This window comes from Bos indicus, chromosome 16 (genome assembly GCF_029378745.1).
Source record: "Bos indicus isolate NIAB-ARS_2022 breed Sahiwal x Tharparkar chromosome 16, NIAB-ARS_B.indTharparkar_mat_pri_1.0, whole genome shotgun sequence".
NCBI lineage: Eukaryota > Metazoa > Chordata > Mammalia > Artiodactyla > Bovidae > Bos > Bos indicus.
The window spans coordinates 22,822,473-22,848,941 of record NC_091775.1 but is presented as its reverse complement, the minus strand read 5'-3'; positions in this window follow the sequence as shown (position 1 = coordinate 22,848,941).

Genomic DNA, 26,469 nt, shown 5'->3' with positions numbered 1-26,469 from the left:
TTAACCACTGAGCCACCAGGGAAGCCCAAAAATGGGCAAAATTTTTCTAGCAAGGCTTAGATAAGAAATATTTTCAGCTTTGCAGGCCATACACCACCTCTATTTTCCCACTGTTGCAACGTCAAAGCAGCCACAGATAATCGATAAACAAGTGAGCATGGCTAGAGTGGACTCCTGGCAGATCTGACCCACCCCTGACATAACTTGTCATTATCAATAAAAAAAGGATCATTTTTTTTAATATACGGACATGGTATGAAAGGGATTTTGCTTATTGGTGTGATTAGTCCTCCTTTGCACTTATTCATATATTTCTTCAACAAATCTGAGCTCACGGTCTGTGTAAGATACTAAAGAGACATGAGTGAACTAGATAGTTCCTGTCCCCCAGGAGCTACATTCTGGTGGAAGAGACAGAAGACAATAAACATTAGAGATATGCTAGACATCTAACAGAGTATCAGAAAACCATTGCAGATCATGGAGCTAAAGATGGACAGCGGCTGGTTACTGCAGAGAGCATGGTTATGGAAAGTCTTCTTGATGAGACAACAGGTATAGAAGTGGCCTATGAAGTCTGGGAGCTGGGGAAGATCACCTAGACAGTATGTACAGTTTGAGACAATAAGAGCTCCAAGGACTGAGCCTTGCATATTCCAATATTTTGAAGCTGAGAAGTGAAGGTTCCAGAAAATACTGAGAAAGGGGCAGCCAGTGGGGTAGGAGGAACATGAGACAGTGGTATCAGGAGCCAAGTTAGGGAGTGTTTCAAGAAAGAGAGTGAAACCAACCATGCCAAATACTGCTAACACTCACTTGGAAAAAGTCTGGGAGGTACTCATCAGTTTGGGCGATGAGCTTGTGTTTGATGTCTTTGACAAGAGCACTCTCAGAAGAGGGAAGAAAACCTGATTGGAGGGACTTCAAGGGCAAGAGAAGAAAAGAAAAGAACGTTGTGTGGGGGAAAAACTCTTGCCCGGAGTTTTGCTCTAAGGAAAAGAACTGGAACAGAGTGGATAGCAGACAGTATAATGTACGAGGATGATGTTTATATTTTAAGTAAGAAGACATAACACAGTATGTTTCCATACTATAATAATCTAGTAGATATTATTTCTATTAGTAGAATAGAGAGAAGGAAAAATTGATGAAGTGAGACAAAGAGTAAATATTCCCTGTTTGAAATTGACATTCATCTGTCGAAGGGGCATTAGTACATATGAGGGGTTATATATAATGTTGATCTCCACCTGAACAAGGTAGATTAGGTATTATTTAGTTATCATTCCCATGTAATAGCTCAGCGGATACAGCATAGAAGCAGGATTGATAGTCAGCCAATAGATCCCAATACAAACATAGAAGTTGTCTGTGGCCATGCCACTATCTATTCTGATTATTAGACACAATTCCAGCTGTTAAATATTTTGAAGATCATCCCTACACAGAATTCTTCATAAGAGTCAGAACTTTCACACATAGTCATTGTCCACATAATCAAAATTTCCTAAGAATCTTTGTTCTTCTTACAGATGTCACACACACACAAACATTAAGCTTAAAACACTAGGCATAGCTAAGTAATTTTCTGATTGTTGGTTACTTTTAGCTGAAATGCATCCCTCTCTTACTCTACATTTTGGATAGCCATTCAGAGGGATAGGATGTGGGCATTTTTAGAACTCTTAGGTCACTCCAAGTAAAATATCTCATACACAAACCATTGTGTCTGTAGGTTTGCTTAACTAATCTGTGGGTGATATAGGAGCAGAGAAAATAAGCTTTTTTCCCATGTAAGGACTGACTGAAAGCCTGAATGTGGCCAGCCACAGTGACGATTTCTGCAGGGTTCATGACTTTGGACCTGCTGGAAGAGCAGTCATCATTTGCTACATTCTTGAGATGCACAAACGGCTTTGGAGGAAAGGTATCTTGTTTGGAGGAAATTCCAGGGACATTTTCAAATTCCAAGGTCTAGAGACAAAATTAAAAATTAATTAGGCAGCATCTCCAAAATCCTGTTAAGAATACATGAAGAATAATGCCAAACCCCCTTTAAGATGTTTTCCATTTGACATTTTCTCATTTTATTCTATGCAACAGAACATACAAATGTAGTGTAAGCAGGGGCGGAAATTTGGAGTAGCTTCCTGAACTCTTGAAAGGCAGTCACCTTGACATTTGTGTTTCCCACCAATGGCAATAGGCAGGTGTTCGATGAATGGATAAATGCATGAATGAATGAATGAGAAAACATACCTGAAGGATCACAGTGATCTCTCACACACTGTTTCTGTGGTTTCTACTGCATGATTTATTCATCTTCCCCTTGTTTCTCAGACCTAAGTAATTGAAGTCCATTTCTCAGGCCAGATTTAGTGAACAAAGACTTTAATGATAACTGACATGTTTATAACCTACTACCAGAAATGTATTGGGGTATTTTTAGTGTGCTACTAATTTTTGCTTTTGTTTCTTTTCCTTCCTTTTTAAAGTAACAGATTATACTTGCTTAACATTCAGGCTGGTCATTCATTCAACACACACACATGCTACTGAGATACTGTGATCTAGACCAGTGTCCTAACTGTGGGAGATACCAAGGGTAGGAAGGTGCCAGACATCTGTGAGCTCACTGGCTGGAGGCTGAGGCCATGACAAATCACAGGGTAATTCTAGTAACAGCTTGATTTTTCCTCTTGGATGTCACTAACACTCATCTTTTAATCATCCTGGTCCAGTCATTGTCTGAATCCTACTTGTTTAATCTTGGAAATATCCCCTCTCTGTGCTCATCAGCAGAAGAACTGACCAGTAGCTGCAGCATCATTATACAACCCTTATGAGGACAAGACCCAGGGCTCCTCTGTTTTCCCCAGGCTTTACACGAAGATGAAGACTGCATGCTGTCTTGGAAAGATTTCCGTTCTGGGTTCTGATTGCTCATAATGTCAGGACCTCTCTACATTTCAGTGTCCTTGAATATAAAATAAGATCATTGGAGTTAATCGTCTTGAGATTTTTTCTACGATCTAATGACGGTGATTATTTAATACTAAAGAAATGTTCATTACTCAGTTAGAAGGAATCTGGCACCTATACATATATTTTGAAGGAAGTGTAGTTTAATAGTGAAATTTGACCTCTGAAGTACCCTGAAGAATCAGGAACAGGCTTTTAGATGCAAATATTCACTTTAACACAAATGGCATAAATTTAAAAGCTCTCTAAGAGCAGCAGCTAAATAAAAAAGGAACTACTTTTGCTAAATATTGCACCCAATTTTCCCAGGCCAGATGCAAGCAAGTACTTTATTCTGGTCAGAGACTTTTTTTAATTGGATCTTCCTGTTCTGGGAAAGTTAAGGCAGAAAGTTGTAGCAAATGAGCCCTGGACTCCAAGCGCGCAAACTTGCCCTCCAGGTCCTACTCAAACAGTGAGGGCTGGTGGCATTAGGTACTTCCCTGGTCCTGTTTTCTTCTCCATGAAATTAAATGGTCCAATTCAGCAACAGTAAAAGTCCCACACAATTCTATCAAAACATGGTTTTAAGAAGTCTATAACATTCAGTTCAGTTCAGTTCAGTCGCTCAGTCGTGTCCGACTCTTTGCGACCCCATGAATCACAGCACGCCAGGCCTCCCTGTCTGTCACCAACTCCCGGAGTTTACCCAAACTCACGTCCATCGAGTCGGTGATGCCATCCAGCCATCTCATCCTCTGTCGTGCCCTTCTCCTCCTGCCCCCAATCCCTCCCAGCATCAGGGTCTTTTCCAATGAGTCAGCTCTTCACTTGAGGTGGCCAAAGAATTGGAGTTTCAGCTTCAGCATCAGTTCTTCCAATGAACATCCAGGACTGGTCTCCTTCAGGAAGGAAACGTCTATAACATTAGCATGGCTATATACTTCAGAAGGGGCTTCCCAGGTGGCTCAGTAGTAAAGAATCTGCCTGCCAATGCAGGAGATGAGGATTCTATCTCGGGGTCAGGAAGATCCATCCCTGGATGAGGAAATGGCAACCCACTCCAGTACTCTTGCCTGGGAAGTCCCATAGACAGAGGAGCCTGGCATCCTGTAGTCCATGGGGTCAAAAAGAGTTGGACACAACTAAGCGACTTAACAGCAAGAACAATACTTCAGAAAATAACCTGATATTTCAGAAGTCTTACACAGTATCAATGTCACCACATTAGACACTCAATAATCCAGAAAACAGTAATTCTAATTTTAGCCTAAATTAAAACAAATTCATTGTTTCCTGTACTCAAGGAAAATGAGGAGGCACAGATCAATTCAGTTGGCAATTAAGCAACTATGCATGCATAGAACTTGCTAGACTCTATACGGGAAACAGGTAAACCTATCATAGACTTCAATGGCACTCAAGAAACCCAGAAGGTATATACAAGATACATAGTTTGTTTGTTACTTTACAATTCTTTAGGCCCAATAGTAACAGGGTTAGATATCTCCTGTCCCAGGCTAAAAGAAATGAAATTGGTTTTAACAGTGTTGTGTATATGCATCCATGCAAGACATGCATTTTAGGAAAATTGTTTGCCAGCTGCTATCATTATGGCTTGAATTGGGAAAGATAGAAAATAGGAAGAGATAAGAGGTTGCTGGCAGAGGATCCTCGATGACGTAATAAACATCATAAAGATGTGTATTGCACAATTATTAATAATATGCAGAAAGTAAGACATAAGTACTCATAACAGACATAGGTTGGAATACTCTATAATTATTAAAATGTATTTGCCAGTGAAATTACTGTGCATGACACTAGAATGATAGATACACATTATAAACTTGTCCAAAGCCATGGAATGTACAAGACTAGGATTGAACCCTAATGTAAACTATGGACTTCAGGTGATTATAACGGGTCAAAGTATATTCATCACATGTAGTTTGTTTACCACTCTGGCGGGAGATGTTGCTAACAGGGGACGTTGTGCATGTGTGGGGGCAGGGATTACATGGGAAACCTCTCTACCTTCTGCTCAGTCCTGCTATGAACACAAACATCAGTCACTCAGTCGTGTTCAACTGTTTGCAACCCCATGGACTGCAGCACGCCAGGCTTCCCTGTCCATCACCGACTCCCAGAGCTTGCTTATACTCAACGTCCATCGAGTCAGTGATGCCATCCAATGGCTCTAAAATAATAAAGTCTATTAAAGTCTATTTTGGAAAAAGCAAGAGAGTTCCAGAAAAACATCTATTTCTGCTTTATTGACTATGACAAAGCCTTTGACCGTGTGGATCACAATAAACTGTGGAAAATTCTGAAAGAGATGGGAATACCAGACCACCTGATCTGCCTCTTGAGAAATTTGTATGCAGGTCAGGAAGCAACAGTTAGAACTGGACATGGAACAACACACTGGTTCCAAATAGGAAAAGGAGTATGTCAAGGCTGTATATTGTCACCCTGCCTATTTAACTTCTATGCAGAGTACATCATGAGAAACGCTGGGCTGGAGGAAGCATAAGCTGGAATCAAGATTGCCGGGAGAAATATCAATAACCTCAGATAGGCAGATGACACCACCCTTATGGCAGAAAGTGAAGAGGAACTAAAAAGCCTCTTGATGAAAGTGAAAGTGGAGAGTGAAAAAGTTGGCTTAAAGCTCAACATTCAGAAAACAAAGATCATGGCATCCGGTCCCATCACTTCATGGGAAATAGATAGGGAAACAGTGGAAACAGTGTCAGACTTTATTTTTCAGGGTTCCAAAATCACTACAGATGGTGACTGCAGCCATGAAATTAAAAGACGCTTACTCCTTGGAAGGAAAGTTATGACCAACCTAGATAGCATATTGAAAAGCAGAGACATTACTTTGCCAACAAAGGTTCGTCTAGTCAAGGCTATGGTTTTTCCTGTGGTCATGTATGTGTGAGAGTTGGACTGTGAAGAAGGCTGAGTGCCGAAGAATTGATGCTTTTGAACTGTGGTGTTGGAGAAGACTCTTGAGAGTCCCTTGGACTGCAAGGAGATCCAACCAGTCCATTCTGAAGGAGATCAGCCCTGGGATTTCTTTGGAAGGAATGATGCTAAAGCTGAAACTCCAGTACTTTGGCCACCTCATGTGAAGAGTTGACTCATTGGAAAAGACTCTGATGCTGGGAGGGATTGGGGGCAAGAGGAGAAGGGGATGACAGAGGATGAGATGGCTGGATGGCATCACTGACTTGATGGACGTGAGTCTGAGTAAACTCCGGGAGTTGGTGATGGACAGGGAGGCTTGGCGTGCTGCGATTCATGGGGTCGCAAAGAGTCAGACACGACTGAGCGACTGAACTGAACCGAACTGAAAGTCTATTTGCCAGGAGTTTGTAATAACTTGGGGAAAACACTTTTTATTAAGCTAAATGAAAATGTGTTACAAGATAAAAAGTATATATGCATAATACACATCTTTGCATGAATGGATAGGGACATAGGAATACCTCTAAAATACATATGGAAAAGTAGCTAAAATAAAGCATATATCTATTTCTAATTAGGAGGGCTGTAGGCAATGTTCTTTCTGATATTTCTTCTGATGTTCTCCTTATTTTCCATAATTTTTACAATTATATAATGATATGATTAGCAAAAAATAATATTTTTCAAAGAAGTTCAAGTAAGAGATGAAGGTAACTTGAGCTCCAGTATCAGCAAAGGGAATGTAAAAGCAAGAACTCAGTAACAGAATGTGGAAGATTTGCTTTTGGAATCCAAAGAGTCTTCAACTTCTTTCTCCATTTTGGCCAATAGCATCCATCACCTCTAGCACCAAATATTTCAAATTCCACATGTGAGGGGCTACATGGAGTCATGGTTAATTAAGACCATCAGCCTGGAGACAAAGAGCTTGGGTTTGAATTCTGTTCTGCCACTGACTAGCTTGGTGATCTTGGGCAAGTCGCTCACTAAGCCTCAGTTTCCTCATCTTTAAAATGGAATTAATCATACTGAGTTCCTAAGACTGGTGAAAGGACTCAATGAGGTCATATGTTTAATCATTAATAAACTGCTTGCCACAGCAAGGACTCAATAGAGGCTGACTACTATTTTGTTTAAGATATATGTATTTATCTATCAATTTTAGGCTGTGCAACGTCTTCATTGCTGTGCACAGGCTTCTTCTAGTTGAGATAAGGAGGCTATCTCTAGCTGCTGTGCGCCAGCTTCCCATTGCAGTGGTTTCTCTTGTTGAGGAGTTCAGGCTCCAGGCCAGTGGACTTCAATAGCTGCAGCACATGGGTTCCATTGTCCCATGACATGTGGGATCCTCCCAGACCAGGGATCAAACCCCTGCCCCCTGCACTGGCAGGCAGACTCCTCACCACTGAGTCACCAAGGAAGCCCTGATTGCTACTTTTGTGGTTACTATTGCCTTGTCCACCCTCTAAGCAAAGATCAAGAGGAGGTAATAAATGAGTTTCTGTTTCATTGGAGATAAAGAGGCAGCCCCAAGGCAAATGGAACCAAAAGAAAACAAAACAAACAAAACAAAAACAAAGAAAACAAAACAGAAAAACCACTACCCACCAGACTCACATTTATGGGTATGCTACACAACTGAAGCCTGTCCCCAGGCGGGGTCCAGTTACCCTCTTCTGTTCTTGGCCGATGTTGAGACCAGACTTCGCTTTCTCTTATACCTTCAGAAACACAGTGATCATGCTGCTAACACCTCACCTCACCAACCCATCCCCCTTCGTTATCAGCCAACTCTGATTTCTTGGACCCTGTTTCCACTCAACCTTATTCCACGAGGTGTTACTGGCATTTATGATGCTCACCATGAAATGGCAGAACTGCATCACTGCTTTACGGAACTTCCAAAAGATGCCAAAAGGAAGCACAATGCCTTCCTCTTGGGACCATCGTGCATGACAATGTGTGTTTCAGGAATTAAAATAGAAGCTTTGTTTATTATAAACTAAAACCTGGCCAAAAGGAAGTAGTGCCTTTGTACCGTGACTTTCTGTGACTTTCCTGGATCAGAAAATGGTCTTCATTACTCATGATTACAAAACAGAGGCATTTCTGTTGTTAGTGTTGAAGAATTGGGTAGCAGTCATTCAAAATATATTATTGACCTTCCTTTACCCAAAGGAGCAAGTCTACTTCTTTTAATTTGCTACTTCATTTTTTTCCAATTGTTTTATCCTTCCTCTCTTGCTCCTCTCCATGTTAACATAAACTGTGCAGATGGAAATATCAAATATTCTAGCAAATAGGATATGAAATAAGAACATAAATTCATTACACAAGTGTTTAAATAAAATCTCATTCACATATAGAAAAGTGAAAGTTGCTCAGTCGTGTCTGATTCTTTGTGACCCCATGGACTATACAGTCCATGGAATTCTCCAGGCCAGTATACTGGAGTGGGTAGCCATTCCCTTCTCCAGGGGATCTTCCCAACCCAAAGATCGAACCCAGGTCTCCTGCATTGCAGATGGATTCTTTACCAGCTGTGCCACCAGGGAAGTCCAAGAATACTGGAGTGGGTAGCTTATCCCTTCTCCAGCAGATCTTCCCAACCCAGGAATCAAAACAGGGTCTCCTGCACTGCAGGCAGATTCTTCATCAGTTGAGCTACCAGGGAAGCCCTTTTTACATATAGGCATGTAGGCAAATATTTGGGCTTCCCAGATGGCACAGTGGTAAGGAATCTGCTTGCCAATGCAGGAGATGATAGAGATGTGAGTTCGATCCCTGGATTGGGAAAGAGCCCCTGGAGGCAGGCATGGCAACCCACTCCATTATTCTTGCCTGGAAAATCCCTTGGACAGAGGAGCCTGGCAGGCTACAGTCCATAGGGTCTCAAAGAGTTGGACATGACTGAACAACTGAACATGCATTCATGCAGGCAGATATTCAGACTATCTATATAGCTTCATGGTTAAATGTTGCTTTTCTGAGTCAATAGATAAAGAAACTTAAAGAGAAAACAGAAAAACGATCAATGGTACAGTAGCAGGGAGGCAGTTGTAGATCCAAGAACAGAATACAGGAGCCCTCTCTGCTTATTCTATTTCATTATTTCTCCACATTATCCCCTTCAGAGCAAAGATAACATCCAACCTTTCTTGGAAAGCCTCACATGTTTCAGGCTATGTTTCTTTTGGAGTTGTTCTGGAGACAACAACATCATTAAAATTTGAGGCAAGGGACAGACACAATGTCTATCTGGTTGCTATTAGTGTTTTGGAGATGTCAAATGAAATGCTTCTTTCTAGTTAGCAACGAGAGGTGTTGATCAAACAATAGTTTCCTAGTCAACCGCAAATAGGATGTACCCAAATGACTTTGCACTCAAGCATCAGAATTTGAGGGTCTGTGAGTAAAGCTTGACTAAGTGTGGTATTGACCTTAGGATAGTTATGGAGGACCTACTGTGCCAAAAAAAAAAAAAAAAAAGTATGGCAAAAATAAATTCATATACTGTGTTTATGGCATGCTAGAAACAGCACTTAACATGGCATTACCAAACTCATGATCTAAAGCAACTTTGATCCAATGCTATAAGCCATCAGAGTTCATGGTAATCTTTCTATTTTCAATTTTTAAAAATCTTTATTGGGGTATGGTTGACTTACAATGTTGTGTTAGTTTCTGCTATACAGCAATGTGAATCAGTTATACATGTATCCACTCTTTAAGATTCTTTGACCATATAGCCATTACAGGGTACTGAGTAGAGTTCCCTGTGTTATACAGTAGGTCCTTATTAATTACTGGAGTTTATGGCAGCCTACTGAATAATTAATCTCCCAGCCACTCTTGTGCTCCATTTTGCAAACTGGAGAAAACACTCCAGGAATGAAAATATGGGAAAGCATTCAGATATGGGTTACTGAAATAACTACAAGGAAATCTCACTGCACACACACGTTATGTTGACATGGAAGAATATCTCCCCATCAGTCTGAGTAAACTATTACATAACAGCTAAGCTATAATAAAATCCTGATTCCAAATCAAATAAGTCTCCCAGACTTCTAAAATGAGTCACCAACAGCTTTATAAACATACAAAATACTTGACAAGGAAGTCTCTGATAATTTTTTAGTAATTATGTCTGCAAATTGTTCCTTGCTGACATCACCATCAGAAACGGTTTCCCATAAGTTTGCATCGCCTCTTCACATCTGTTCATTAATCACTAATGCTTTGAATGTTTCTATCATTATTAGGTAATTCACAGGGTTTACATGATTCCACAGCACTTTCCTCGGTGGAATTTTTAATTAGTGGAATCAGTGTGATCAAAGCCGGTATAATCATGGTCTCATGTTCCTTGAAGTGTTTTTTAGGGCAGCTTCACAATATTGACATACTTTTATCCTAAGATCATATTTCACAAACAAAGATGACACAATTTCTAAACATCTCAAAAAAATGCAGAGAAGAGAAAAAGAGGCAGGGTCACTGGCCCTGGAGGGCCACTGAATTGACATATTTTGTGTTAAAAGACATTTCAAAGCACTGGCGTCATCTCTCTTTGTGTTGGACGTGAGATTTAAAGCTTTGCTCTGACATGTGATTCACAAACCAGCCCTGAGCCAAATATGAGTGTCAGATACTGGGTTCCGCATACTGTATTGTCTGGCAGTGAAAACAGGAGAGAGAAAGAGCTATGAAAAACAGCACGGATGCTTCAGAATAAAGAAAAAAACAGTTCACAGCCTGGGCACATGGGTTCATCCTGGGAGGGAGGGTTACACATGGCAAAACATTTCAGTCTTAGACCCAAGAAAGTGCTTGGGAACAAGAGGGCTCCTTGGTCTACACTAGGCCATTAAAATGGATATGACCCAGAATAAACTAAGTCCTTGATCCCTATGTAACTGTACTCATCCAGTGATAAACACTGGCTCCCTGGAAGCCTGAGAAAGTATAATATTTAGAGGAGTTCAAAATGTATCTAAATGGAATTTGGATTTCTCCCTAGATGACCTGTGTGGCTGGCATGCCAGAAGCTTGCCACTGGAATGCCACTGGAATGAAGATGGTTGAACAAGCAAAGGAATAAGCACAGTACTTCCTGTTGAAAACAAAATTGCTATCTTCATTAGGCCTGGAGCCTTCAGTTTATTATTTATAATAAATACTTGGGAAAGATATTTTCTATGGGAAAATGGAAGTTCTGAGGATAAGTTTTAGCTTAATACCAAAGCAAAGCTTTTTATCATGAAAGCTGTCCAACATAGTAATGGATTGACTAACAAGGTACTATTTCAGAACAAGAAGCACTCTAGGAGAAGTTGTATGTAAGTGTCATATGAACAGTTCATTTATTAACAGCACAGTATTTATGGAGTGTCTATGAAGCATAACGAGCTGATAATACAGAGATTAATAAGATATGGCCCCTGACATCCAGGAGTTCACAGACTAGTAGGTGAGCCACTCTCCAAAACAGAAAATTAAAACACAGTGGAGTCAATGATGAGCTGATAACATGACCCAGTTTGGGACCACACGTGGAACCTGACTTTAGAAGGAGCTGGAGAAATATATATCCTTCCACTGAGCCTCTGATGGGTTACTTCTCTGTTCTTCCAAACAAGCACAACTTTGGATCTATTGCTCATGTTACTGGAAGAAAAAATCATGCCTAGCCCTTTAATTTAAAGAGAAGCAGCAAGCTGGAATAATCGGAGGAGAAGAGTAGAACAAGTCGTGCTGCCAAAAAAGTGAATCAGTAGGGGGAGAAGATAAAGGAAAAAGAAAGTAACATGAGCAGACCCTTGGAAATCATGCTTTCTACTCAAAAAGCTTCTTCTCTCTCTTCCTCTGATCCAAGAAATAAATACTTTCTCATCACTCTAATAATGAGACCCTTCTGACTTCAGAAACTTGTACTGATAGGAGGAAACTTCACTCACACACACACACACACACACTCACACATGCATATGAGTCCATTTCAATAAGCTAACCATAACAATGATTTAAAAATTAAGAGTCAGACTTTTGGATTGCAGCCATTCTGACTGGCGTGAAATGGTACCTCATAGTGGTTTTGATTTGCATTTCTCTGATAATGAGTGATGTTGAGCATCTTTTCATGAGGTACCATTTCACGCCAGTCAGAATGGCTGCGATCCAAAAGTCTACAAGCAATAAATGCTGGAGAGGGTGTGGAGAAAAGGGAACCCTCTTACATTGTTGGTGGGAATGCAAACTAGTACAGCCACTATGGAGAACAGTGTGGAGATTCCTTAAAAAACTGGAAATAGAACTGCCTTATGATCCAGCAATCCCACTGCTGGGCATACACACTGAGGAAACCAGAAGGGAAAGAGACACGTGTACCCCAATGTTCATTGCAGCACTGTTTATAATAGCCAAGACATGGAAGCAACCTAGATGTCCATCAGCAGATGAATGGATAAGAAAGCTGTGGTAGATATACACAATGGAGTATTACTCAGCCATTAAAAAGAATATACTTGAATCAGTTCTAATGAGATGGATGAAACTGGAACCTATTATACAGAGTGAAGTAAGCCAGAAAGAAAAACACCAATACAGTATACTAACGCATATATATGGAATTTAGAAAGATGGTAACAATAACCCTGTGTACGAGACAGCAAAAGAGACACTGATGTATAGATCAGTCTTATGGAACTCTGTGGGAGAGGGAGAGGGTGGGGAGATTTGGGAGAATGGCAGTGAAACATATATAATATCATGTATGAAATGAGTCGCCAGTCCAGGTTCGATGCACGATACTGGATGCTTGGAGCTGGTGCACTGGGACGACCCAGAGGGATGGTATGGGGAGGGAGGAGGGAGGAGGGTTCAGGATGGGGAACACAGGTATACCTGTGGTGGATTCATTTCGATATTTGGCAAAACTAATACAATATTGTAAAGTTTAAAAATAAAATAATATTAAAAAAAATAAAAATTAAGAGTCAATCTTAATCTCCCAATTTGTCCCACCATCCCCTTCCCTCTTTGTGTCTACATGTCCATTCTCTATGTCTGCGTCTCTATTCCTGCCCTGTTAATAGGTTCATCTGGACCATTTTTCTAAATTCCACAAATATACATTAATATATGATATTTGTTTTTCTCTTTCTGACTTACTTCACTCTCTTTGACAGACTCTGTGTCAATCCACATCTCTACAAGTGACCCAGTTTGGTTCCTTTTTATGGCTGAATAATACACTGTGTGAAATAGATAAGCTAGTGAGAAGCTGCTCTATAGCACAGGGAGCTCTGCTCAAGAGCACAGGTGCTCGGTGAGGCCCTAGAGAGGTGAGATGGGAGGGTGGGAGATCCAAGAGGAAGCAGATATATGTACACAGACAGCTGATTCACCATCATGCAGCAGAACCTAATGCAACATTGCAAAGCAATTATACACCAATAAAAACTAGAGCTAACAAAACCATTAATTTTTTTAATTAAAAAATTTTTAAATAAAAATGGAGTCCTATAACCTATGCCAAGAATGCTTGAAAATAATTTTCAGGCTCAAAGAATAGAAAAAATATTAACAGGAAAGAATCAATGCTGAAAAAGAATGAAGACCAACTATTTATTTTATACAAGATCCCTGGGATAAGGAAACTAAAAGATGAGTACCACGACAAAGATGAATCATTGTCAGTTATTCTGAGGAACCATGAAGGACCTGAAAGGTGACAGAAGCCTGGAGAGAGAAAAATGTGGACTAAGGTTCTGGACCAAGCTCACCATGGGTTCATTGAATTAAGCAAGAAGTATGAACTTATTTCCTGTTCTGACAGCTAAGAACCTTGACTGTCTGGGACAGGCATTTGACAAGGTGAGTCATGGTGTCCTGGTGGGGAAAATGAAGAAATGTGTACTGAAATGACCAGTCAGCTGGTGACTTTATAACTGTTCAAATGATTGTGACTTCCATGGGATGACTATGGACAGACAGCACTTAGCCTGGGAGGAGGATTCTCACAGCAAGCCCTGAGTGTTCTGTCCAGGCTAACATATTTATCACTAAATTAAATGACGATGCTGCTAGTCAGCTGATTCCATAATTAGATAATATGAGACTGAGAGGGGTACCCGATGAGTTAGCTGTGAGAATTCTGTTCCGAAGGAAACTGGGTCAATCTGAAACAATGAGTCAACTAGTAAGGGGAAATGTAATAACTCTAAATAGAAAATTTTGTACCTGATCTAAAAAAAAAAAAATTCCAATTTCAAAAAATGGAGAAATATGATTTAAGAAGAGAAAACTTTAAAAATAACGAGGGTTACATCATGATAATACCATTGCTACTGGAAGCCAGTGTGAAATTTCAGTAGTATTCAAAGTGGGATTGAGACAGTAGAACTAAGACCAAGGGGAGAAATTGAAAATATGCAGATTTCAGTGCAACACAAGGGAGAACTTTCTGGTCCCTAGAGCTCTTGAAAGTGTAATGGGTTTCTGGGGAAGGGTCAGAAGATATTGGAAGATATCTTGTGTGACTACTAACCACAAATGACATGGGACTATTCAGTACTTGAAGTGCAGCTAGTTCAAATTAAGATGTGCTTTCATTGTAAAATACCCTGAATTTTCAAGACTTGGTATGAAAAAAAAGAGTGTAAAATATCTCATTAATAACTTTATAATGATTACATGTTGAAGTAATAATGTTTTTGACATATTGAGTTAAATAAAACAGTGTTAAAATTAATTTCACTGATGACTTTTACTTTTTTAGGGTGACCATTAGAAAATATTAAATTACATATGTGTCTATATTTCTGGCTCACATTCTATTGCTAGAGGACAGCACTGATGTATTAACAGTGGCTGGATATGCATAGAGTGTGGAGGGAGTTTACACATTGCGTAAGGACTGAACCCCATCTCTAAGTCCTTCAGACTCTGAACTTTATGCTATAGGTTAAAGAACCACCAACAGAAACTGAACAGTAATTAAAACTTCATTGCTAAATTGCAAATTCTTCTCTGGCAACAGCCATTTGTTGATTTAAGAGTCCTGCTTAGGTTAAGACCATTTGTGGAAGAAACTGAATAGCAGTGACTCATCACACAAGTGTCTTTGAATTCTTAGCATTTTCTAATGGAGCCATCACGTTGATCAGCCATCATGTTGATAACTGCCGTCACAGAATCTTAGACTAGCAAACCATGATCTTTTAAAATGGTCCCTTATAAGAATCATATTCAAGAATTTTCTAATTCTTATTTCCTATAGCATCTTGTAGATATTAAGTAAATAATTGAATGAAGAACTTCAGAAAAGAGGAAAACAACTCAGGCTTGAGTATTTACTCTGTGCACTGACGAGAACTGAGGGGAGCAAGTACAATCTATATTCATAAATTCTGTGTAACAGGTGCTCGTCTTGTCTCAAGATCAAACAATTCATCTCCTTAAGTAGATTATTATAATGACCTTGAAATCAATATGCAAGTTTCTCCTGCGAAGTGTGAGCTTTGTTCAGAGATCTGGGAGGTACTAGGTAGATGCTCGCTACATGTAGATAATAGTACGGCTCACTATTTGGGGAGATTAGTTCATTTTCACAGAGGAGTGGAATTTTCCGATAAGCCCAGAAAGCAGTACAGAAACTGATTCAATTTCAGATGACTATACATTCTAACTGCACTCTTCGTCTCTCCAGAATCAATAAGCCCTTCAAGGAGTTTGAATCTAGCTAAGGAACTCATCATCATGGATTACAGGATATTAGGGATGACTCTGAAACCCACATCTCCTGACTCCAGCCCTGACCTCTTAAAGTTTACCTGTATGTTACTACCTAGGCATCATGTATTATTATAAAGCCTTAGCATTTTAAGGTAAGACAGTAGTAGCGGTTAGTTTTAGGCATAAACTTAGACTTGAAATCCTCTGTTCTTCAGTGACCTTAATCACTGATGATCTACAAATTATGACAAAATTTTAGGATCCCAAAGCTCTGCAGAGACTGCTTATATAACTGCTATTCATCTTGCTTTATAGGTATTTGGCTTAACAGGAAGCTAACAATGGGCATTTAAAAGTCAAATGACAAGAGTCATTAAGAATAGCCATGAAGGATGATGTAAAGGCATCTCCATTTCAGGCTGGAGAGAGTACAGAAATGTTCTACCTCCTGGATCATAGATTAAAAATAGCTGCCATCTCCCGGTGCCAGGGACTTTACATGATTCTCTCCTTGAATCCTCACAGCCACTTTATGAGATGGGTGCCATGTTACCGCATGTAATACGTGAGGAATCTCAGACTGGGAGAGGTTTTGTTACTTGTCAGATGTTACAGTCGGTCATGGGGTTGGAACCCCATCCTACGCGGATCTGAATCCCAAGCCTGCTCTTGGGGGTGGAGACTGGCCCTCCCACCAGGGAGCTGAGACAGTCTCAGATGAGCTCTTGCTTGGATGTTAGTGAACTGGACAGAGCTGTTTCCTCTGAGAGCCGGAGCCAGGGAAGGCGAACTGCTTGGACTCTTGGGGAAGCCTGTGCCTAGAAACCCTTGATGATAAAGGATCTTGCTCTGAGGAATCCCAGAGACCTTATGGCTCTATCCCTCACTCAGTAAGGCAACTAAAAACAAACAACCCATTGAACTTATTTTCAGAGCAGCAATGGAGACAGAGAAGAGACTTGTGAACACAGTGTGGGAGGGAGGAGATGGGATGAATTGAGAGAGTAGCATGGAAATGTGGACATTACTGCATGTGAAATAGATAACCCATAGGGATTTGCTGTGCGACACAGAGAGCTCAACCCAGTGCTATGTGACCATCTAGAGGGGTAGGATGGGATGGGAGATGGGAGGGAGGTGCAAGAGGGAGGGGACATATGTATACCTGTGGCTGGTTTATGTTGATGTATGGCAGAAACCAGCACAATATTGTAAAGCAAATATCTTGCAATAAAAATTTTTTAAAAAACCAACATAAAATTAGAGCTCAGAAACATTAGCAGCACAATATCAGTAACAGTCCACATCCTAGCTTCCAAAGGAAAGAAGTAAACCAATATCACCTGTTTCCCATTGAAACTTCTCTCTTCTGTACCATTTTGTTGCTCTAGTGGAACTCTGTACAGATCAAAACCCCTTATGAACTTGCTATTTTTGTTTCCAATCCAAATTCAGTTGTAAAATGAAGGACTCTGGTCACTGTCACTGGTGTTGGGGGGAATGCCTGTAAGCTATTCACATTAAGCTGTAGAGTCCTTAGTGATGGATCAGAAATCTTATCTCTGGGTAAGAGATACCAAGCGAGAAACTGGAGGTGTTTCTCTCAGAGACCAGGAAGAAGGATTCCAGGAAGATGGGATGACCCCTCATCATGGAAACAGAGTTCTGATTGAAGGGAGCTCTGACAGCACTCCTGAGAGAAGGAGGATAGAGGAAAAAAAGAGGGTGAAGACTGAGTCCTCTCAGGAGAAAGACTGTAAGGAAGAATGTGACATGACTAAGGAGACCGCAGCACAACAAGAGCTGGGCTAGGGAAAGGTCAGGAGCAGAGCATCTCAGCTGTGCACTTCCTCTCGCTTCAATATCTGACCACAAGCAGAAGTAAACAACAGCTGGGAAGGAAAGGAAAGGAAAGAAAAGAAAGAAGAGACACATTATTCAGGGGCTGTAAAATGTGAGGGCAAGTCAGATAGGCAGAAAAGTGGCCCCGATGTCAACGAGAAGACAGCGCGTCAGTAGGAAACCCTTCAAGCAAGAGGACAGAAAAGCGTCACATGAAAAAGCGTCTGCAGACAGTTACGAAGCCAAAGGGATATTGACTGTTTTGTGCAAAACCCAGTTTAGACACCATGAAGGGAAAAGTGCCAGAGAAAGAAGCGGAAGGGAAGGTAAGTCAGGAGGGCGAATGGCGGAACGGTTGAATGAACGGATGGTAGGAGGCAAAGAAAACATACATGCTGACTTTGAAGAGTTTATCTATGGCCAGCCTTCAATATCTGGCTCATGTGCAAGCAGTAGACAATCGATTCGCACTAATCACAAGTCTGACGTGCTGCAGTCCATGAGGTCACAAAGAGTCGGAGGCAACTGAGCGACTGAACAACAGAAGAGGGCAGTTTGAATAAGAAAAAAATGTGCTTGAAAAGCAGGGCAGTCAATGACAAGTACAACGCAAACGACAGATATCGTCTAACAACTGAGTTAAATGCTGTGCTTGTCCTCGCCATTAAGGAAGAGCAATTGAACAAGGCATTCAGCTGGTAAAAAAGTACAATTTAGAAAAAGAAAACAATTTCATATTTAATACCGTGTAAAGGGAATGGTCTCATTAAGTATGCATCAAAATGGTGCATAATCCATACCATTATTATTATTATTCGTGAATAACAGCGGTATGGAACCCAGTTTCACAGTGGCTGAGGTCAGCCTCAAATGGGTAACTCACACACATGGCTGATCTACATAAATAGCATGTGCTAAGATTACCATCTGGTATAACAATCTACATCACAAGACTCCACATTTCCTGTTACCCAGGGTAAGTAAATTTCAAGCATGAGGGAAAATTTTAGCAAGTTTCTCCAAGTACCTTTACTGAGAGACTAATGTGGCTTACACAGAGAGGAGGGGAAGGGAAATTATGAGGTAAAGGTTAGTCTCTCTTTCATCTCCCCCTGACTTCCCACTCCCAGGAGAAGAGAGCCACCCCCTTAGCTCTTCTGGCTCCTATCATTTAGAAAATCAAACCTGCCTAATTAATCTCTAACAAAGGCGCTCCAGACACACTGTGAGACAAATATTTGAAATGTTAAAAACGAGCACTGCACACTCGAAAATCTTTTTCCCTTCCTTTCTTTTCCGATTCTTTTTTCCTTTCTTTCTTTTTTGAATGAAGATATCAACGTGTGCATTGACCGACACAAAGGGAAGCTGTAACCTCCAGAGATGACTTTAATATTTTGTATTTCCAATAAAGAAATCCATATCTGAAATCGTTCTCAGACAAGATAAAATGTGATTCATTTTAATGATTTCCCTACTTAAAGACATTATTACCGCTGTAGCTAGAACTGCCTGGTTTTCTATAAGGGGCAGGTAAGGAAGCTCCTGCTTTCACACCTGTGTACACGATGCCTCTTGGCACATCAATACCAATCTCTTTTTACTGAGATCTCCGGGGCCCACCAATCACAGAAGCCTTCAGAGGGACTTTCAGAGCATGGGACAAGCTAGCATCTCTACTCCTGGTTTGATTCTTCAAATCCTCTTTTATTATTTCATTTTCTTTTTTTCCTTCAAATTTTCATAAATTTTGAATTTTGCAATTCAGATTATAAAATTCAGGTTATAATTCATCCAGGCAATGTAATTCTGTCTCTTTTTGCCATCTGTAAGAAAGGGTGTTGTGTTACATAAATTAAAAGTGTAAACAAAGATTTACTATAACTGGGAAGAAAAGCAAATAGTTTACAGCAACCGTTGCTTGAGAGCAAGGAGTATCCTTGTTATCAATAACAGAAATCTCTCATACAATACTTTATAGCACTGATTCAGATAGTAAATATTTTAGGCCTTTTGGGGCCAAGAGGCAAAGAAGAGGATATTATGGTGGTATTTATATAACCAAAGAGAAGATGAATATCATAAAATCCTTATTGATAAAATTCAAAATGTAGTAATAATAACTGAGTCCAATTCTATTGTCATATAGACCTACAAGGAAAAGAAAGAATTCTTGGATAAAGGGAGTGGTAACATTTTTCATGGACTTTCCAGGTGGCTCAGTGGTGAAGAATCCACCTGGTTCGATCCCTGGGTCAGGAAGATCCCCAGAGAAGGAATTGGCAACCCACTTCAGTATTCTTCCTGATAACTTCTATGGACAGAGGAGCATGATAGGCTACAGTCCAAGGAGTCTCAAAGAGTCAGACATGACTGAAGTGACTTAGCATGCCAGCACGCACACATTTTTTTAAAGTATTTACTGAATTTTGTTACAATATTGTTTCTATTTTGGTGTTTTGGCCAGGAGGCAGGTGGGATCTTAGCTCTTCTGCTAAGTGCACCTCCTGCGCTGGAAGGCAAAGTCTTAACCACTAGACAGCTAGGGAAGTCCTGATACACATATCCATTGGCACCATGCTCTTCTGATTGGCTGTTTGTACACAAACAGGCAACAGACTCAATCTGACCTATAGTTTGCCAATCTTAGCTTGTAGTCTTAGAAGCTTTCAAACAAGCAAAGCACCCTGACATCTACTGTCTCATTTGTGCTTCATAATTACATGAGAAGTCCAGTTTGGTACAATACCCCTATACTATGGTTGAAGTTCCCTAAACTTCCACAAAAAAAAAGAAGAAGAAGAAGAAGAAGAAGCTTCTTGAGGGAATACAGCTGGTACATGCCGGAACCAAAACTTAAACTTGTACTCCCTAACCTCTCACCCACTCCAATTTAGGGCATATACCAAACTGTGCTTCCTCTGATTTGCCAAGGAAAATAGTCAGACTAATAATGTCCCAAGATTATACTGATCCTAACCCCAAACTTTTGCCCTCCCATGTTTGAAGCATCTATCAGATTATCTTCAACAGTGGTACATCTCTTTCCTTAAACAGTATATTTGATTTTTGCAAAAAGCTCCAAAACATTTGAGGCCAACTCTCATCAACACATAACCTGCATTTGAGATGCAAACAAGGCTTGGCTATAATGTAATAAGACCTTTTCTCTGGATTGACCTTCAAAGCCAATTCTGAAGGGAATAGACAAGTAGAAACACCTACCCCTGTCTGCAGAAAGCAAAGGAATCTTCACTGGAAAAATGAATAGGCTCCTAGTTGATTAATCTTTATACAATATTAGAATTAGAAGGGACTGCTGTGATAGTTTTTTTTTTTTCTTATTTATAAAAGATGAAGAAGGAAGCAGACTCAGAAAGATTTATTTGAAGAATAGCATTTATAAAATTTCATATTTGGCTTTCGAACCTCTGTCAGTAGTAATAACCATGGAATTAATTTCCCTCTAGTATACATCTTATAAACAAAACAGGATATTGCAGTTTAGTGACATTAAGCCAGCAAGAATAAGATATCTACCCTAACATCACTGGGAATTTTGGTCTTTTTAGGGTAAGTTACTGGTTCAGATCAAACCAGTTAATTCTAAAGGAAATCAACCCTGAATATTCATTGGAAGGACTGATGCTGAAGCTGCGGCTCCAATGCTTTGGTCACCTGATGCGAAGAGCCAACTCATTGACAAAGACCCTGATGCTGGGAGAGATTGAGGGCAGGAGGAAAAGGGGATGACAGAGGATGAGATGGTTTGATAGTGTCACCAACTCAACGGACATGATTTTCAGCAGACTCTGGGAGACAGTGGAGGACAGAGGAGCTTAATATGCTACAACCATAGGGTCACAAAGAGTTGAACATGATTTAGTGGCTGAACAACAACAACTGGTTCAAATAACATCTCAAAAGCTCTGAGAGTCCTCAAAACCCCATAATACTGTGGAAAATTATATAGAGTCAAATTCAAGTTTTGTTGGTAAGCATTAATTACTTTCCATAGGCCTTGCAGAGTTCTCAGCTCTCATAATCCTCATAACACTCCTCTATGGTAATTAGTATTATCCCCATTTTATAGATGAAGACATTTGCTTAGAGAGATTTGCCTACTATTGTGTTTATAGCTCAAGGAAGATATTGGATTCTAATCTAATCAGTTACTTGGGGCTCAATCAAAAAAGCAAAATCACCAGGATTGATATATATGAATTGGCCAAAAAGTTTGCTCAGGTTTTTCCATAGAATGTTACAGAAAAACCTGAACAAATTTTTAGCCAACCCTATATTTGCCCTTACACAATTATAGGATATAACTGAATGGTTTACATACAGCTGGGCCTGAAGTCAGAAAGGCAGGCTTTAGGAAAGGAAAGATGGACTTGAAGGAAGGGAGAGCAAGGACAAGCTACATCCATAAAAATCAGCTAGAATCTTTGAGGATGAACTGGAGCCAATGTTATCCCAATGCCTCCAAGCCTCTGACTTCTCTGCACAAGAGCTGGTGCATTTTGCCAGAAAACTGTATGAAAACCCATCAGATTCTCAACTTCCAATTTAATTAAACCATTACTATATCCACTGTCTTGAGGACTAAGCCCTCTAGACCAACAGAGCAGGTACAGGTAGGGAAAATTCCACTAGCTTATCCCTAGGGATGATAATAAGAGACACCATTTGCATTTCCACCTCTTAATTCCTAGAATGTAAATCCTATCTATAGGAGAGAGAGTACCATATATTATGCACTGGTTTAGAGCAGATAATGCATTCTGGAGGCTATTTGGGCTGAAGGTTCATGACATTGCACAGGAGGCAGTGATCAAGACCATTTTAAGAAAAAGAAATGCAAAAAGGCAAAATGGTTGTCTGAGGAGGACTTACAAATACCTGAGAAAATAAGCAAAGCAAAGACAAAGGAGAAAAGGAAAGACAGACCCATTTGAATGCAGACTGTCATAGAATAGCAAGGAGTGATAACAAAGGCTTCCTTAGTGATGAATGCAAAGAAATAGAGGAAAACAATAGAATGGGAAAGACTAGAAATCTCTTCAAGAAAATTAGAGATACCAAGGGAACATTTCATGCAAAGATGAGCACAATAAAGGACAGATATGGTATGGACCTAACAGAAACAGAAGATGTTAAGAAGAGGTGGCAAGAATACACAGAAGAACAATACAAAAAAGATCTTAATGATCCAGGTAACCACAACGGTATGATCACTGGACTAGATCCAGACATCCTGGAATGTGAAGTCAAATGGGCCTTACGAAGCATCACTATGAACAAAGCTAGTGGAGGTGATGGAATTCCAGTTGAGCTATTTCAAACCCTAAAAGATAATGCTGTTAAAATGATGCACTCAATATGCCAGCAAATTTGGAAAGCTCAGCAGTGGCCACAGGACTGGAAAAAATCAACTTTCATTCCAATCCCCAAAAAAGGCAATGCCAAAGAATGTTCAAAACTACCACACAATTGCTTTCATCTCCCACACTAGTGAAGTAATGCTCAAAATTCTCCAAGCCAGGTTTCAACAGTACATGAACTGTGAACTTCCAGATGTTCAAGCTGGATTTAGAAAAGACAGAGGAACCAGAGATCAAATTGCTAACATCCGTTGGATCGTTGATAAAGCAAAGGAGTTCCAGAAAAACATCTATTTCTGCTTTTTTTTACTACGCCAAAGCCTTTGACTGTGTGGTTCACAACAAACTGTTGAAAATTCTGAAAGAGATGGGAATACCAGACCAACTGACCTGCCTCCTAAGAAATCTGTGTACAGGTCAAGAAGCAACAGTTAGAACTGAACATGGAACAACAGAGTGGTTTCAAATCAGGAAAGGAGTGCATCAAGGCTGTATATTGTCACCCTGTTTATTTAACTTATATGCAGAGTACATCATGTAAAATGCCAGACTGGATGAAGCACAAGCTGGAATCAAGATTCCTGGGAGAAATATCAATAACCTCAGATACACAGATGACACCACCCTTAAGGCAGAAAGTGAAGAACTAAAGAACCCCTTGATGAAAGCAAAAGAGAGTGAAAAAGTTGACTTAAACTCAACATTCAGAAAACTATCATGGCATCTGGTCCCATCATGGAAAATAGATGGGGAAACAATGGAAACAGTGACAGACTTTATTTTCTTGGGCTCCAAAATCACTGCAGATGGTGACTGCAGCCATGAAATTAAAACATGCTTGCTCCTTGGAAGAAAAGCTATGACAAACTTGGACAGTATATTAAAAAGCAGAGACATTACTTTGCCAACAAAGGTCCATCTAGTCAAAGCTATGCTTTTTCCATTAGTCATGTATGGATGTGAGATTTGGACCATAAAGAAAGCTGAGCACTGAAGAATTGATGATTTTGAACTATGGCATTGGAGAAAACTCTTGAGAGTCCCTTGGACTGAAAGGAGATCAAACCAGTGAATCCTAAAGGAAATCAGTCCCGAATATTCATTGGAAGGACTGATGTTAAAGCTGAAACTCCAATACTTTGGCCACCTGATGTGAAGAAGTGACTCATTGGAAAAGACCCTGATGCTGGGAAAGATTGAAGGCAGGAGGTGAAGGGGACAACAGAGGATGAGATGGTTGGATGGCATCGCCAACTCGATGGACATGAGCTTGAGCAAGCTCCAGGGGTTGGTGATGGACAGGAAAGCCTGGTGTGCTGCAGTCCATGGGGTTGCAAAGAGTTGGACATGACTGAATGGCTGAACTGAACTGAACTGAATTCCTAGAATGTAAATCCTATCTATGGGAGAGAGAGTACCATATATAACTCACTGGTTTAGAGCAGATAATGATTCTGGATGCTATTTCAGCTTCCCTAGTGGCTCAGATGGTAAGGAATCTGCCTGAAATGCAGGAGACCTGGGTTCAATTCCTGGGTCAGGAAAATCCCCTGGAGACAGGAATGGCTACCCACTCCAATATTCTTGCCTGGAGAATTCCATGGGTTCTTCTTCTATCTTCCAACCTATTCACATCCAGTTAGCACTGTAACTAGTCTCAAAAGGTCATTCTACTCTTCCATCAGGCCACCTGCTTCATACTGGTGTGGAACCCAGTAAGACCAGTGAATTACAAGAGTATGAGCCCATTGCTGTATTTAATTTCTTGTGAATGAGGTCCTCAGTTGAAAGCAATGTTGTACGGTGATCATGGCATCTGTAAGTCTATAAATGTAGTATTGGCAGATGCACTGAAAGAAGTTAATGCAAATCTACATCTATTCCAATGAGAGCAAAGTGCCAGTGCTGTCCCTTACATGGTAGAACTGGCCCAACTGAATCAACCTGCCATCAAGTATCTGTTTAAATTCTTCAGGGATTGGTGCCCTACTGGGAGTTCATTGTCATTCTCTGCTGTTGCAGGACATATCTTCAGCAGTCACTGAAGTGAAATCAGTCTTAGTGAGGAGTCTATATTGCTGAGCCCATGTATAACCTCCACCCCTATTTCTCTGCCCACTTTGTTCATAAAGCCAATTGGGCAAGGGTAAGGGTTGCTGGGAAGAGAAACTGACTGGTATCCATTAGGCTATCTTGTACACCTGATTAAGCTCCTTCTCTGTTTAGGTTGCTCTTTGATGTATGTTCACAGAGGTCCACGCACAATCAGAGGATGCCTGATTGACACTCTTGGAGGAAAGACCTATGACCAGTAACTTCCCAAGACTTCTTTGTCACTAATTTTCCCACTGAGCTCCTTCCAAGTTCCTGACCATCTAGGCAAACCAATAGCCAGACCACAACCCACGAATTATTGTCTATACACATCTCTTGCTCTCTCCTTCTAAGAAAAATTAACAACCAAGTACACTGCTTGAAGTTCCTTCCCTTACCACTGTCTTTAGGGTCACCCCAGAGTATGGCTCATGCTCAGTCACTAAGTTGTGTCCAACTCTTTGCCACCCCATTGACTATAGTCCAGCAGGCTCCTCTGTCCATGGGATTTCCCAGGCAACAATACTGGAGTGAGTTTCCATTACCTCCCCAAGGGCATCTTCCCGACCCAGGGATGGAAATTGCATCTCCTGCATTTCCTGCATTGCTGATTCTTTACCTAGGAAGCCCAGGACTGTAATTGTCTATTTTGGGATAGTGCCAGCATATTGCCAAAAACCATCCATAAATTAGACCTAAATGATCCTTCCTTAGCTGATAACGGGGAACAGCCACAGGGCCATATGTTTGAGAAGGAAGAAGCCGTATCTCTGAAGGCTGTCCCATGAACATCATTGCCTTTGCATATACAACTTACATTAACCTTCAGGACCTGCTCTAACCTGATCTTGTTCACAGTGCTTCCATTTAGGCATGGAATGCTTCTATGCACAAACAATTTTATGACCCAAATATGTGGGTTTCCATAACCTGTGATCTTAACTACCATGCTGCACCTCTGTTGGAGTTCATAACAAACAAGAACCATTATATGTGGTACAGAAAGAAACATCAAGTAACCACCATTCTTTACAACATTACCACAGACGTCCATTATGTTAACACTGCTGATTTCAAATATAAAGCAGATATAATGGAAGAGCTAAGCCCAAGCAACTCCTGAAAAAATGATAATGGAAGGTGCCTGACTTACACTCTTGGAGATAATTATCTGTGACCAGTAACTACACAGGAGAAAAGACCTTTGAAATTATATATAATTTAAATCCTAAATATCTTTTAAAGTAAATAGGTGTTTCTAAAACTTTTTCTGTTAATGATGCATTCCCATGGCAAAAGAGCAGAGTAGCCAATCTTTTCTTAACTCTTTCACTTTCTTCTCAAGCTTTCTAAAATACAACAGTATACATGCTATGGTAATTGCTCAAAAATATAACATTATTTCATAATCAACCTTCAAACAGCCTGCATCATATTTTGACAAATAAACTGTAACTCTCTGGTATGTTTGATT